Source organism: Balaenoptera acutorostrata, chromosome 7 (assembly GCF_949987535.1).
Source record: "Balaenoptera acutorostrata chromosome 7, mBalAcu1.1, whole genome shotgun sequence".
Lineage (NCBI taxonomy): Eukaryota > Metazoa > Chordata > Mammalia > Artiodactyla > Balaenopteridae > Balaenoptera > Balaenoptera acutorostrata.
In genome coordinates, this window is record NC_080070.1 from 58153527 (window position 1) to 58167922 (window position 14396).

The 14396-nt window shown below is 38.2% G+C and overlaps 1 protein-coding gene and 1 pseudogene across 6 annotated transcripts in view; both read right to left on the bottom strand.

The window, feature by feature from the left end:
• Window positions 1-14396, bottom strand: part of CDK6 (cyclin dependent kinase 6) — a 237502-nt gene that overhangs the window by 211511 nt on the left and 11595 nt on the right. The gene's annotated exons all lie outside the window — the stretch shown is intronic.
• On the bottom strand, window positions 13506-13567 carry LOC130708652 (U6 spliceosomal RNA; annotated as a pseudogene).

The following is a 14396-nucleotide window of genomic DNA, read 5'->3' on the forward strand; positions in this document are numbered from 1 at the left end:
GGATCTGAGCAAAACAAAAACAGCAAGCATTACTTTTTGCAATATTTTATTGCACTGTAGTATATTATTCAGTTATATTAAGAAACAAATAAGCGGGCTTCCCTGGTGGCGCAGTGGTTAAGAATCTGCCTGCCAATGCAGGGGACACGGGTTCGAGCCCTGGTCTGGGAAGATCCCACATGCCGCGGAGCAACTGGGCCCGTGAGCCACAATTACTGAGCCTGTGCGTCTGGAGCCTGTGCTCCGCAACAAGAGAGGCCGCGATAGTGAGAGGCCCACGCACCGCAATGAAGAGTGGCCCCCGCTTGCCGCAACTAGAGAAAGCCCTCGCACAGAAACGAAGACCCAACACAGCCATAAATAAATAAATAAATAAATAAATTTATAAAAAAAAAAAAAAAAAAGAAACAAATAAGCATTGTGAGCTAGCCAGGGGTTCACTTACATTTACAAAGTTGTATCCACCAAAAACCTTGAGCCCCCAAGCCCCGATTTAGCAGTGGCCTTTGGGCAGTCATCTTTTCAGTCCCTTTACCATTCTCATACACTTTGATGATGTAGATGGAACTAAAAAGATTTACACTCTCCCTACTGTGTGTAAAAACAGAACAGGAAGACTGCTTCTTGGCCCTTGACTCTCAAAAAGAAGAATAAGACTAGGGTGACTTCAAGTGCATAAGTCTTGAGATTAAATGTAGAAATGACTCCAGCACCTGAATATGGCGGAAGATGGAGAAGAATGCACGATGACAACACAGCTCTATCAAACAGCAAACATTTACTGAACAGTCCTTAATACAACCACTCAACCACTTGGAATATTTTGGGTTTTTTTGAAGGAGAGTGATTTTGTTCATGGAATAGGTGGCTGAACTCCATAAAGTGCTCTTCGAATTCTAATATTTTGTGCATCTCTCATTCTCTTGGACAGTGATTAAGTCCAGCAGGAATCTATCAGGTCTGCCTAGTTTTCTTTCAGATAGCAAGTCCCAGGCAGACATCATATCAGATAGCAGCTCCAAGACATGGGCACTGTGGGCATGGACTGTTCAATAAATAATAATGTCATTGTGTCTCCAAAGGCCCATTTAATATTTCACACTCAAACTTTCAAATTTAAGATGCCCACACAGTACATTTCCCAAGAATACCATACATTAAATTACTGAACTGTGCTTCATGAATTTGTTCATGGTTTACCTGACAGAGACTAAGCCCCTGCTCAGTCATTCTCAATAATATCTATGAAGTTGATGCCAACCCACAATCAGCAGAATATATTTTCAACTGTCACACTAACCGGGTGATCAGATCTTCCATCTCAGAATCGAAGGACGCACATGTGAGATAACTGCCTAGCACTGGGGCTGCAGGCTTCTGAAAGGGAGAAATTTTCTTCTATGCAAGCTACAACTAAATTCTCAACCTTGGTTTGCATACCCATGGTCTAAAAACTTTTTTGGCCATTCCCGACAGTGGCAGAGAAAGCATATTCAATTCACAGTCATTTATGATTTGGGGTTTTATTTCTATATAAAAATGGGATAATTTTTAAGGACTTCAAAGTCCTTCAAATCGTGTTAGGGTAGTAATTTACCCCTGCCAGAATCAGTTTATTGGAATTCCTAAGTAAATAACTGTGAAAAGGAGAAGGAGGTGAAAACCATGGTTGTAGAAAATTTGGGACCAAAAGAGAATCAATCCTATATAACACTGCTTGCCTTAAAAAAAAAAAAAATTTGCACCAAAGCTTTCTTCATTTGAGCAGTTGGTTTTGTTCCCTGACTGCTCTCCCACATATCTAAGCGCAGTGAGTACATTCCCAACTCCTACTGCCAAGTTAAAATGAAAATGTTCTCAGTCTAGAAATGATTGAGGTGGTTTTCTTTAATCAAATTAGAGCAGCCAAATGTTCCTTTCAAAGGTAACTGTCTACTCTGCAGCTGTATGCAAACTACCACATCAAATGTGAGGGGAAAAAAAATAGCGATAGAATTGTGTCCTTACAGTACAGTGCTGGCTGCAGGGATGGAGAAACAAAAGCATTAGTACAGCTAAGAATTACATTCACAGTGAGCTTCCAGAAATATGCTGACTTCACAAACTGTGAACAATGTATTGAAACTTCCAGCATATAATTAGTTATTTTGGGGAGGGGAGGAACATGGGGGAAATTCCCCCTTAAAAACAGCTAAGCAGCAACAGATACCTTGAGTCATTTACCCTACTGACCAAAGCCTCAATGAGAAACATTAAACGACTTCACACACACAAAAATCTCATAGACCTTGCTTTTTCACTTCCTGTCTCCATCAAAAATACACTACAGTGAGTAATCTTGAGTATCCAACAAGCTTCAATTAAGCTTGTAATAATTCATTTACATGCAAAATTTATTCTTTTAAATCATCAAGACATGGGAAATTCCTGCAAAGAACTAATTCATAGTGAGTTTATTTTTTCAGTTTTTTTCTCTTAAGAAAATTCAACTGGTTAACATTCCCAGTATGATGCCAAATTAGTTATTACATGTGTATGGGTTTATACCAGCTGTTGGCTTTAGGGATGGAATATGAACAGCATGAAAATCTAGAATGATAATGAATTTAGACAGCCAGGTGCAACAGGTAACGGAAGAAAGAGATGATGTTTTTCTACATTTATAGCTCCTTTCCAGATGATTATACTGTCCTCCAAATTAGGGAATGTGGCAAAAATAGCTATACCACCTACCCAGTTTTTATAAAAACTAATGGATACACAAGGCAGTAAGAAAGCAAAAGGGTTAAGACTTATTCACCCGCCATTAACAACCAGGAATTGGACAAACATATGAAACAACTGTTTTCAGATACTGGACTACAGGTTGCACCCCTGAGACAACGGAAACAAATGAGGTGAGCCCTAGACTGCCCTGGCTTTATGCTTGGAGGCAATTTCCAAACCACGGGCACAGGGAGGAGGAACAGCCTGTGATGTCCATAGTCTGAATTGAGTAGGTAGAGATCAGAGTTGAGAAGACAAGGAAGCCAAGGTGACTAAAATTTGTGAGACAGAGTACTGAAGAAAAAGCTACCCAGAAAAAGAGCTTCAGAAATCTACCTGGGATCTATTGAGCTCTTGCCTGAATATCAACCTGCACATGTGGAACTGCATGAAGCCAGGCAAAACACTGCTTCTGAGGAAGAACAATTACCAGGATGTTGTAAACTGAATGAATCCTAGACCTCACACAAGGCAAGAAATCTTTCTAGTTCCCACTAACCAAAGAGGAGAGACCACAAAAGGGTAATGCCACCTTAGTAGTGGGCCTTAACTAGCCGTGAAGTAAAGCCTAACGCAAAGTAGTTCCCCTCCTCATTTTACAAAAACTAAAAATAAGCCTTGGAAAGATCAAACTGAACTGCAAGTAACTTTACTGCCCATCAGAACAAAGTTCAACATTCTTTAAAAGAATGGAACAAAATCAAGCAGTCAACAATGTAATATTCACAATGCTTGGCATCCAATAAAAAAAGTATTAGATATGCAGGCATATAGGAAAATGTAGCCCATAACCGGGAGAAAAATCAATCAATAGAAATAGACCCAGAAATAACACAGATTATGGAAGAGCAGACAAAGACGTTAGAGCAACTATTATAAATACGCTCAAAGACTTACAGGAAAACATGAACATAATGAGAGGAAAATGGGAGATATTTTTAAAAGAATCAAACTGAACAAATGCCAAGATAGACTATATGGACCAAAACAAGTCTTAACTTTTAAAAAGGTAAAATCATATAGAGTTGTTCTCCGATCACAAAAGAATTTAATTAGACAGAAAGGTATTTGAAAAATCCTGTATATGTTTGGAAATTTAAAAACACAAATCTAAATAACTCACAGGTCAAAGAAGAAATCACCAAAATAGGGCTAAAATATTTTGAATCACATGAAAATGGAACCACAATATGTCAGCATTTGTGGGAAGCAAATAAAACAACATAAATGCTTATATTAGAAGAGAAGACGAACTTCCCTGGTGGTCTGGTAGGTAAGACTCTGCACTCCCAATGCAGGGGGCCCAGGTTCGATCCATGGTCGGGGAACTAGATCCTGCATGCATGCCCCAACTAAGAGTCCACTTGCTACAACTACGAACTCCATATACCACAACTAAGAAGCTTGCATGCTGCAACTATAAGCCCGCATGCTGCAACTAAAAGATCCCACATGCCGCAATGAAGATCCTGCGTGCCATGACTAAGACCCAGCGCAGCCAAAATAAATAAGTAAATAAATATTAAAAGAAAAATGAAGAGAAGAAAATTGTAAAAACAATGAACTAAGCTACTATTTTAAGACGCTAAAAATAAGAACAAATTAAACCCAAAGTAAGTAGGAAAAGGAAATAAAACTAAAAGTAAATATCAGTGGAATAGACACTAGACAAATGATAAAGAAAATTAATGAAACCAAAAACTGGTTTATCATCAATAAAACTGACAAAAATCTACCTGTATTATCAAGAAAAAAAAGGGAGAACATACAAATTATTAATATCAGAAATGAAAGGTAGGGGAGGGACTTCCCTGGTGGCACACTGGTTAAGAATCTGCCTGCCAATGCAGGGGACACAGGTTCAATCCCTGGTCCAGAAAGATCCCACATGCCGTGGAGCAACTAAGCCCATGTGCCACAACTACTGAGCCTGCGCTCTAGAGCCCACGAGCCACAGCTACTGAGCCTGCGTGCCACAGCTACTGAAGCCCATGCGCCTAGGGTCCGTGCTCTGCAACAAGAGAAGCCACCGCAATGAGAAGCCCACGCACCGCAACGAAGAGTAGCCCCCGCTCACCTCAACTAGAGAAAACCTGCGCGCCTAGAGCCCATGCTCCGCAACAAAGAGTAGCCCCCGCTCGCTGCAACTAGAGAAAACCCACGCGTAGCAACGAAGACCCAATGCAGCCAAAAATAAAAATTAAAAAAAAAAAAAAGAAATGAAAGGGGGACATCACTACAGATTCTACACATTAAAAAGATAAGAAGGGCTTCCCTGGTGGCGCAGTGGTTGGGAGTCTGCCTGCCAATGCAGGGGACACGGGTTCGAGCCCTGGTCTGGGAAGATCCCACATGCCGCGGAGCAACTAGGCCCGTGAGCCACAACTACTGAGCCTGCGTGTCTGGAGCCTGTGCTCCCAACAGGAGAGGCCGCGATGGTGAGAGGCCCGCACACCGCGATGAAGAGTGGCCCCCGCTTGCCGCAACTAGAGAAAGCCCTCGCACAGAAACGAAGACCCAACACAGCCAAAAATAAATAAATACATTTAAAAAAAAAAAAAGATAAGAAAATTCATTGCAACTCTATTTACAATAGCCAGGACATGGAAGCAACCTAAGTGTCCATCATCGGATGAATGGATAAAGAAGATGTGGCACATATATACAATCAAATATTACTCAGCCATAAAAAGAAACGAAATGGAGTTATTTGTAGTGAGGTGGATGGAGTTAGAGTCTGTCATACAGAGTGAAGTAAGTCAGAAAGAGAAAAACAAATAGAGTACGCTAACACATATATATGGAATCTAAGGAAAAAAAAAAAGGTCATGAAGAACCTAGTGGCAAGATGGGAATAAAGACACAGACCTACTAAAGAATGGACTTGAGGATATGGGGAGGGGGAGAGGTGAGATATGACAGGGTGAGAGAGTGTCATGGACATATATACACTACCAAATGTAAAATAGATAGCTAGTGGGAAGCAGCCACATAGCACAGGGAGATCAGCTCGGTGCTTTGTGACCGCCTGGGGGGGTGGGATGGGGAGGGTGGGAGGGAGGGAGATGCAGGAGAGAGGAGATATGGGAACGTGTGTATATGTGTAGCTGATTCACTTTGTTATAAAGCAGAAACTAACACACCATTGTGAAGCAATTATACTTCAATAAAGATGTTTAAAAAAAAAAAAAGACACAGACCTACTAGAGAATGGACTTGAGGATATGGGAGGGGGAAGGGTAAGCTGTGACAAAGTGAGAGAGTGGTATGGACATATATACACTACCAAACGTAAAATAGATAGCTAGTAGGAAGCAGCCGCATAGCACAGGGAGATCAGCTTCGTGCTTTGTGACCACCTAGAGGGGTGGGATAGGGAGGGTGGGAGGGAGGGAGATGCAGGAGGGAAGAGATATGGGAACATATGTGTATGTATAACTGATTCACTTTGTTATAAAGCAGAAAATAACACACCATTGTAAAGCAATTATACTCCAATAAAGATGTTTAAAAAAAAAGATAAGAAAATAAAGATAAAGAATTTATGCCAATAAACCTAAAAACCTAGATGAAACATATGAATTCCTTGAAAAACACAAGTTATAAAAGTGATTCAACCTATATAGGCCCATGTCCCTTAAGGAAATAAAATCTGAAGTTAATAACCTTCCCATAAGGAAAATGACTTCACTGGTAAATTCTATTAATTGTGTAAAAAGAAAATAATACTAATGCTACATGAAATCTTTCAGAAAATCTTTCAGAGAAGCTGGAAACACTTATTAACTCATTTTATGAGGCCAGCATTACCTCCAAACCAAAACCTGAGACATTAAGAAAAAAGAAAATTATAGAATATCCTTCATGAACATAGATGTAAAAATTCTTAGCAAAATTTCATCAGGCAAAATTGCAAAAACAATTTTCAAAAAGAAGAAGAAAACAGTTGGAAAACTTACGCTACCTGATTTCAAGACCTACTGTAAGACTATAGTAATCAAAACATCATGGCATTGACAAAAATACAGATATATAAATCAATGGAACAGAACAGAGAAGCCACGAACAGACCGAAATTTATATGGTCAATTGATTTGTGACAAAGGTGCCAAGGTAATTCAAAATGGAGAAGGCACAATCTTTTTAATAAATGGTGCTAGAACAGATGGATATCCGTATAGGAAAAAGGTGAACCTTGACTCTTACCTCAAGCCACACACAGATTTAACTTGAATGTATCATAGACTTGACATAAAAGCCAAAACTATAGAATTCTAGAAGAAAACATGAAAAAATCTATGTGCCTTTGGGGTAAGCAAAGGCAGGATACAAAGAAAGCATAAACCATCAAAGAAAAAAATGATAAACTTTGGAAAAATTAAAATCTCCCCTTTGAGAGACACCGTTAAGAAAATGAAAAGGCAAACCAAAGACCTGGAGAAAATATTTGCAAGTATATACACCTGACAAAAGACTATTCCAGAATACATTAATAACTCTTATAATACAATAGGATAATCCAGTTTTTTTAATGGTCAAAATATTTGAATAGATACTTCCGAAAAGAAGGTAAGAGAATGGCCAATAAGCAAATGAAAAGATGTTCAACAACACTAGTCATTAGGTAAATGCAAATTAAAACCACAATGTGGTATCAGTTCACACCTAATATAGAATGGTTAAAATTAAAAGGAATGACAATACCAACTGTTGAGCAGGATGCAAATCAAGTGGAACTTTCATACATTGCTGGTGGAAATGTAAGATGGTACAACCAGTTTGGAAAAGTTTGGCAGTTTCTTTGAAAATTAAACACACATTTGCCATACAAGCCAGTAAACCACTTCTAGATATTTCCCTAAATGAAATGAAAGCATGTGTCATATCAACACAAAGATCTGTACATGAATGTTCATAGCAGCGTTACCCATAATAGCCTCAAACTGGAAGCAACACAAATAACCATCAACAGGTGAATGGATAAACAAATTATGGCAAATCCATATAATGAGAAAGAACGTACTACTGACAGAGTCAACATGAATGAATCTCAAAAATATCTGTGAAAGTCAGATACAAAAGAACGCAATACTGTTTGATACCATGTGTATGAAACTCTAAAAAGGACAAATAAAATCTATAATGACAAAAAGAAGATTAGAGGTTGCCAGGGGTCCAGGTAGAGGAAGGAGACTGACTGCAAAGGGTCCTAAGGGAACTTTTGGGGTAAAGGAAATGTTTTAGATCTTGATTGTGATGGTGGTTTATATGAGAGCATAAATTTGTCAGACCTCATAAAAAACACACTCTTAAAATGGATGTCTTTTGGGACTTCCCTGGTGGCACAGTGGTTAAGAATCCACCTGCCAATGCAGGGGACACGGGTTCGAGCCCTGGTCCGGGAAGATCCCACATGCCGCGGAGCAACTGAGCCCATGCGCCACAATGACTGAGCCTGTGCTCTACAGCCCATGAGCCACAACTACTGAGCCCACGTGCTGCAACTACTGAAGCCCACGTGCCTAGAGCCCATGCTCCTCAACAAAGAAAAGCCACCACAATGAGAAGCCGGTGCACCGCAACAAAGAGTAGCCCCCGCTCACCGCAACTAAAGAAAGCCCGCACGCAGCAACAAATACCCAACGCAGCCAAAAATAAATTAAAAAAAAAAAAAAGGATGTCTTTTACTGTATGTAAATTATATCTCAATAAACTTGATTTTTTAAAAAAGCAAAAGAATATCCAAACATTACCAGGCATTTAAGGAATCCAGCAACAGGAAAAACAAAAAAGTTAGAAACAAAATGCTGACTAAAACAGAGGTAATATGGAGAATTTTTTTCAAAATTTAGAGCAATTAAAGAACATATTACACCCATAAAATGGATGCTTTTCAAAAAAACAAACAAGCAGAGAACAACAACAAAAAAGATGGTGTGAAGTTAAAAATATAACTGCAAAAAAAGTAAAGTCAATGGATGTTTAGAAAATAATATAGAAGATTTCTTTAGAATAGAGCAAAGCAAAACCAAAAACAAATAGAATAATTAGAAAATAGAGGAAAAGAAGGTAAGAGACATAGAGATCAATCTGTAAGACTGACCTTTAAGAGACTGAGAGGTCCCAACTGAAAGACAGCATCTGACTAACAGGAGAAACTCAGAAAGAAAGAACAGGACAAATAGAGAAAGAAGTAATTTTTAAAAATAAAATAAATACGCACATAGAAAGATCCCAAGGAATGCCCAGCAAGTTGAACTTAAAAAAGCACCACACCTAGTCACATATTTCTGAAGAACACAGCCTAGCAGCTTCCAGACAAAAAAATTCACTAAAAACTAATTAGAAAATCATATTGGTAGATGATTTCTCATTGGCAACACTGAATACAGAAAGAGCAATGTTCTGTGGCAAAATTTTTCATCCTAGATTTCTAAAAACAGTCAAGTCATAATCTAATGAGAGGTTCAACAAAGATGTTTCCAAATAGGTGAGGATTCAGAAAGTGTACCTCCCATAAACAATTTCTTAGGAAGTTACTCACAAATGTACACTAGCAAAAGAAGGGTGTGAATCACTAAAGAGGAAGAGACAGGATGCAGGAATGAGTGGCTCTAAGTCAGAGGAGTAGTGAAAAAAAGTCCCAGGAAGACAACTGTTCATCAAGCCTGTAAATAACCAACCCAAAGTAAACCAAAACTTCAGGAAATGGGGCAATTCAACAGAAACAGACGGTATGATGAAGTGTTTGAAAAGAAAAAGTTTAGGCTGTGATAAAGGCAAACAGTACAAGAAAAACAGAAAGGCAACTATAAACTCCAGGAAAAACAAAGCAACACAAAAAAGTCATGGTTTGAAAAAGCAGTACACTAAAATAGGGTGTAATTTTTTTTAAGTGATGCAGAATAAGAAAAGAGAATCCAGATGTCTTTATTTAAGAAAGAAGGACTCCTTCAGCCTCATAGGGTTATAACATTGAACCTACACTTGTGGTTGCAAAACAGAATGCAAATGTTTAACAACTCTAGCAAAGTAGCTGATAGAAGCTGTGATGTTAAAGGGAGTTACAAAGGTAGAGGAAAGGTTAGGGAAATAAAAAATTCTTCTCTTACTAAATGCCAGATCAAGAGATACTATCAAAAGAGAAAGAACAAAAAAATGATGTTTAAGGATATTATTTTAATCATTATAAAAAATAAAAATATCCCTATATAACAAAAGATTAAGGAGATAAACAGGGAGTAGTATTGATGAACTAAATCTTCATCTTTCAGAGTAGGAAGTCAATAGCTATTACCTGAAGTTTAGATATCAAGAAATAGAGCATAGCATATTATCTACATTTACGGGCGAAGGAACTACCAGAAGCACCAAAAATAGAGTTAAAAGAAGTTGTATCTGAGTACTGGGCATAGGGATAGGTGGGACAGGAGCCTTGCTTTTTTATCATATACTCTTCTATACTAATCACCAAGCACAAATGTCATGATTACCAAAAAAAGGGAGGGCACAAATTCTTTAATATTTTCTAATAAGAGATGATATATGTCCCGTCCCCTTGAATCTGTGGGGCTTTGAACTCACTTTTTTTTAAAAAATTTATTTATTTATTTATTTATGGCTGTGTTGGGTCTTCGTTTCTGTGTGAGGGCTTTCTCTAGCTGTGGCAAGCGGGGGCCACTCTTCATCGTGGTGCGCGGGCCTCTCACTATCTTGGCCTCTCTTGTTGCGGAGCACAGGCTCCAGACGCGCAGGCTCAGTAATTGTGGCTCACGGGCCCAGTTGCTCCGTGGCATGTGGGATCTTCCCAGACCAGGGCACGAACCCGTGTCCCCTGCAATGGCAGGCAGACTCTCAACCACCGCGCCACCAGGGAAGCCCTGAACTCACTTTTAACCAGCAGAACATGGCAAAAGTAACACTGTCTGTTCCTAAGGACACTGAGTGGCTTTTGGAGCCATGAGCCGCCATGTAAGTCCAATTACTCTGAAGCCTTGATGCTGGGAGGAAGCCCAGGACACATGGAGAGGCAAGGTGTAGGTGCTTTGATCCACAGCCCCAGCTCAGGTCCTAGCCTACATCAACCAGCTTGCATGAACACCAGACTTGAGAATGAAGACATCATCTCAACATGAATCAAACCCCCAGCTGCTGTGTCAACTCCAGCTGAAGGCTCAGACATCACAAAGATAAACCATTCTCACTGTGCTCTGTTCCTCAGCCACTGAATCCCTGAACATAAGAAAATGGTTGTTTTAAGCCCCTAAATTCTGGGGTAATTTACTACACAGCAATATTTATCAGAATAATTTCTTTAACAGAAAATGTAATTACTTTAAATAAAAAATGACAAATGACTCCCTTGGTATTCTACTTTAGTAACAACTCCTTGCAACATACCTGACAATCGACTGGGACCACCACAGATTTTCACCCTATTCTATCCTATCTTTTCCTATTCCATTCTATTCCATTCTTCCCTTTTTTCCTTCCTCTTTTGCTTTTTTCTCCTTTTCTTTCCATTATTATTATTAGTAGTAGTAGTCATAACTAAGTAATGTCAGACCCCTTAGATGATGATAATCAACTGATCTAAGCAGAAAAGAAAGGTGCTTGGAATGGCAGCACCAAATAGGAGTATTGGGACAAGGTTCATGATGGGACTAGCCACTTGTAAGGACAGCTACAGCCACTTATACAACTTTACAACTTATGTCAAACTCTTTAAGAGAATGTATGTCAATCCTCTTTATAAAATTTCACAACCCAGAGAATCTGAAACTATGTCTTAAAATTCCCACCAAAACATCTAAGTCAATTCTGCCGCAAATGATACGACCATATAAAATGCCAGTTAATATTGTTTATATAAAATTATGTTCATAATTGAATGAAAACATCAGTGGAAGAATTAGTTCAGAGAGGATATATCGTAGTGTCCAGTCTACTTGCTAATCATTAAATTATTAAATAACTCCTAATCGCTAAGTCATAATCCAATTTACTACTATAATTATTAGAGACTATATAATCCTAGAATTTTAAATGCAATACTAATGAGTGAATAGAAAAATAACATATGTGCTAAATTTTGGTGTTAATATACACTTTTACTCTCATAAAACTTGTGTAAAGGAGTAATCTTTGCTCACAGTTTAATTATTCAGTAAGTCACTCAACAGATATTTATGTGCCAGGCACTGTTCTAGATATTGGGGATAAAAGCACTGAACAAAATGGACAAAAATTCCTGCCCTCACGGAGCTTATGTTCTAATGGGTAACTTACATTCTATATTAATTCATGCATTACTTCAACATATTTGAGTGCTAGGCACAATGGACAATGTAAAGATGGCTAAAATAAGGCTCCCAAGAAAAAGCAATCAGACAACTATGACATTTTATCATTATGGAATTAAAAGAATGATAGTCTGAGTTTACTTATTCAACAAGCACTGGCTGTGGTCTTTCCAAACGTGCCAGAATTTTCATCTACTTTCAGATCACTAGGTTTCAAATTTTGAAGTCTAAGAAAATTCAGATTTACGTAAGCAATGCCAGGTTCTGGCACTGTTTTACATCTTCACCATACACTATCTCTCACCTCTACCTCAACTTAGCTCATCTTCTGCCACATTCTTCCCTCCTTTTAATGAGCATGTGGTCCTTTCAGTTCATAAGATACATCTCTTGACCACTCTCTACTTGCCTAATGATGGTTTCACCTCTCAATTTTATTTTATCAACTAAAGTGGGAAAAAAAAAAACTATACCATTTTTCATAAACAAAGATGCGACTCTTGACTCATCTCAAAAATCCTGTTTTTCTAGGATCAGGAATTGGTACCACTGAATCAACCATGCTTTTGTATAGTTCTCCTGGAAACCAATCCCATCCCTCTGAGTCAGTCTTTTCCTCTTTGCAAAACTAACTGGTTTAGTTGAGGACCCAACTGGCATCATCAACCCTAAGTTCTAGTCTAATGAACTCTTGGTTAGCTAAATTACCACTGATTAAATTTCATGGGCTCCAAATAATTTGTAATGACTAGCAGGATGTCGCAACTCTTTTTTGTGTCTTAATATGTAAGAAGTGTGTTATTTCAAAGAAGGGATGCTGTCCTAGTTCTTTAAGGGGACTTCCATAATTTAAATACACTTCATTCATGATCAGCAACAACAGTCCATTCTAGTCCAATCTCTAAATCTATCTCTTGGTTTCTTATGGCTCAACAAGAAAACATCCCATTTTTACCCAAGGCTATTTAATAACTTCTTTAAGTGATTCTACACAGTTGGAACGTAGATGACATCATCTAAAACTCTCACCTTGAAACTACTCAGATAGTTCCTTGATTTCCACCAAAAAGTTTTAAAATGTATTGGTCAGAGACAATAACCTAAAATTTTTTTTTTTTTTTTTTTTTTTTTTTTTTTTTTTTTTTTTTTTTTTTTAAAATAGTGCAGCCCACCACTCCCAGAGTTTTCAGAAAGCTGCAGTCATGTCTGAGAGGCTGCCTTCATATTGGATCTACCTTGGGAGAATGAATCTAGACTTTTTTTTTTTTTTTTTTTTTTTTTTTTTTTGCGAGGGCTTTCTCCAGTTGCGGCAAGCGGGGGCCACTCTTCATCGCGGTGCGGGGACCGCTCTTCATCGCGGTGCGCGGGCCTTTCTCTATCGCGGCCCCCCCCGTTGCGGGGCACAGGCTCCAGACGCGCAGGCTCAGCAATTGTGGCAAAAATATGGAACGCTTCACGAATTTGCGTGTCATCCTTGCGCAGGGGCCATGCTAATCTTAATAACCTAAAATTTTAAATGCAAAGATGTCTTTTGTTTTTCTTGTTCTGTTGCTGAACAGGGTTAAGTGTTAACGTTCCCAACTTTACACTTTTATACCTTCTAAAAAGAAAACATTTTAGGAAAAGTAAATGTTTTATACTAATCATTAGGAATACCTAACAGAAATTTTTGAGATTACTTAGCAATCAAAGGAAACAAAATAAAAAATATATTTCACTAGAAATTACTGCCCCTGAAAGAGAACTGCTTCCTTTCTGTGGATAGATCTTAATGACTTAAACACAGAATATATGAAACGAAATTTGAAATGTCATAAGGCAGTCATGCCATAAGAGCCTCAGAAAACAAACAAGCAGAAATTCCAATGTGTAACATAAAAAGGAATAATTCTGTTTGAGATTTTGAAATTAAAAAAGAGAGGGAGAAAGAACAAAGAATTCAACTCCTCTTTGAGTTAATTTGAATAGTGAAATAAAAAAGAAATCATCCCAACAATTTTGACAATGTGTTCTCAGGAGTGCTGTGTCCTCAGACCTGCCCACAATAAATCCATTAATGAACAGGATACAGTATTGGGTAAAGGCGACACAAATTACCAATACATAGATTAAAGATTGTACTTTACTATAATTACTATAAATCCAATACTTTTCAGAAATACCTAGTTCCATTCATACTTTCACATTGTTGGGGGGGGGGGTGGGGATGAAAGCACTACCAATCAGCAATACAGATATCTGTGTACATGTCAGTTTCCTCCACAAAATTATAAACTACTCAAGGGCAGAATTTGTTTTGTTAATATCTTATATTTGTGTAATATTTGA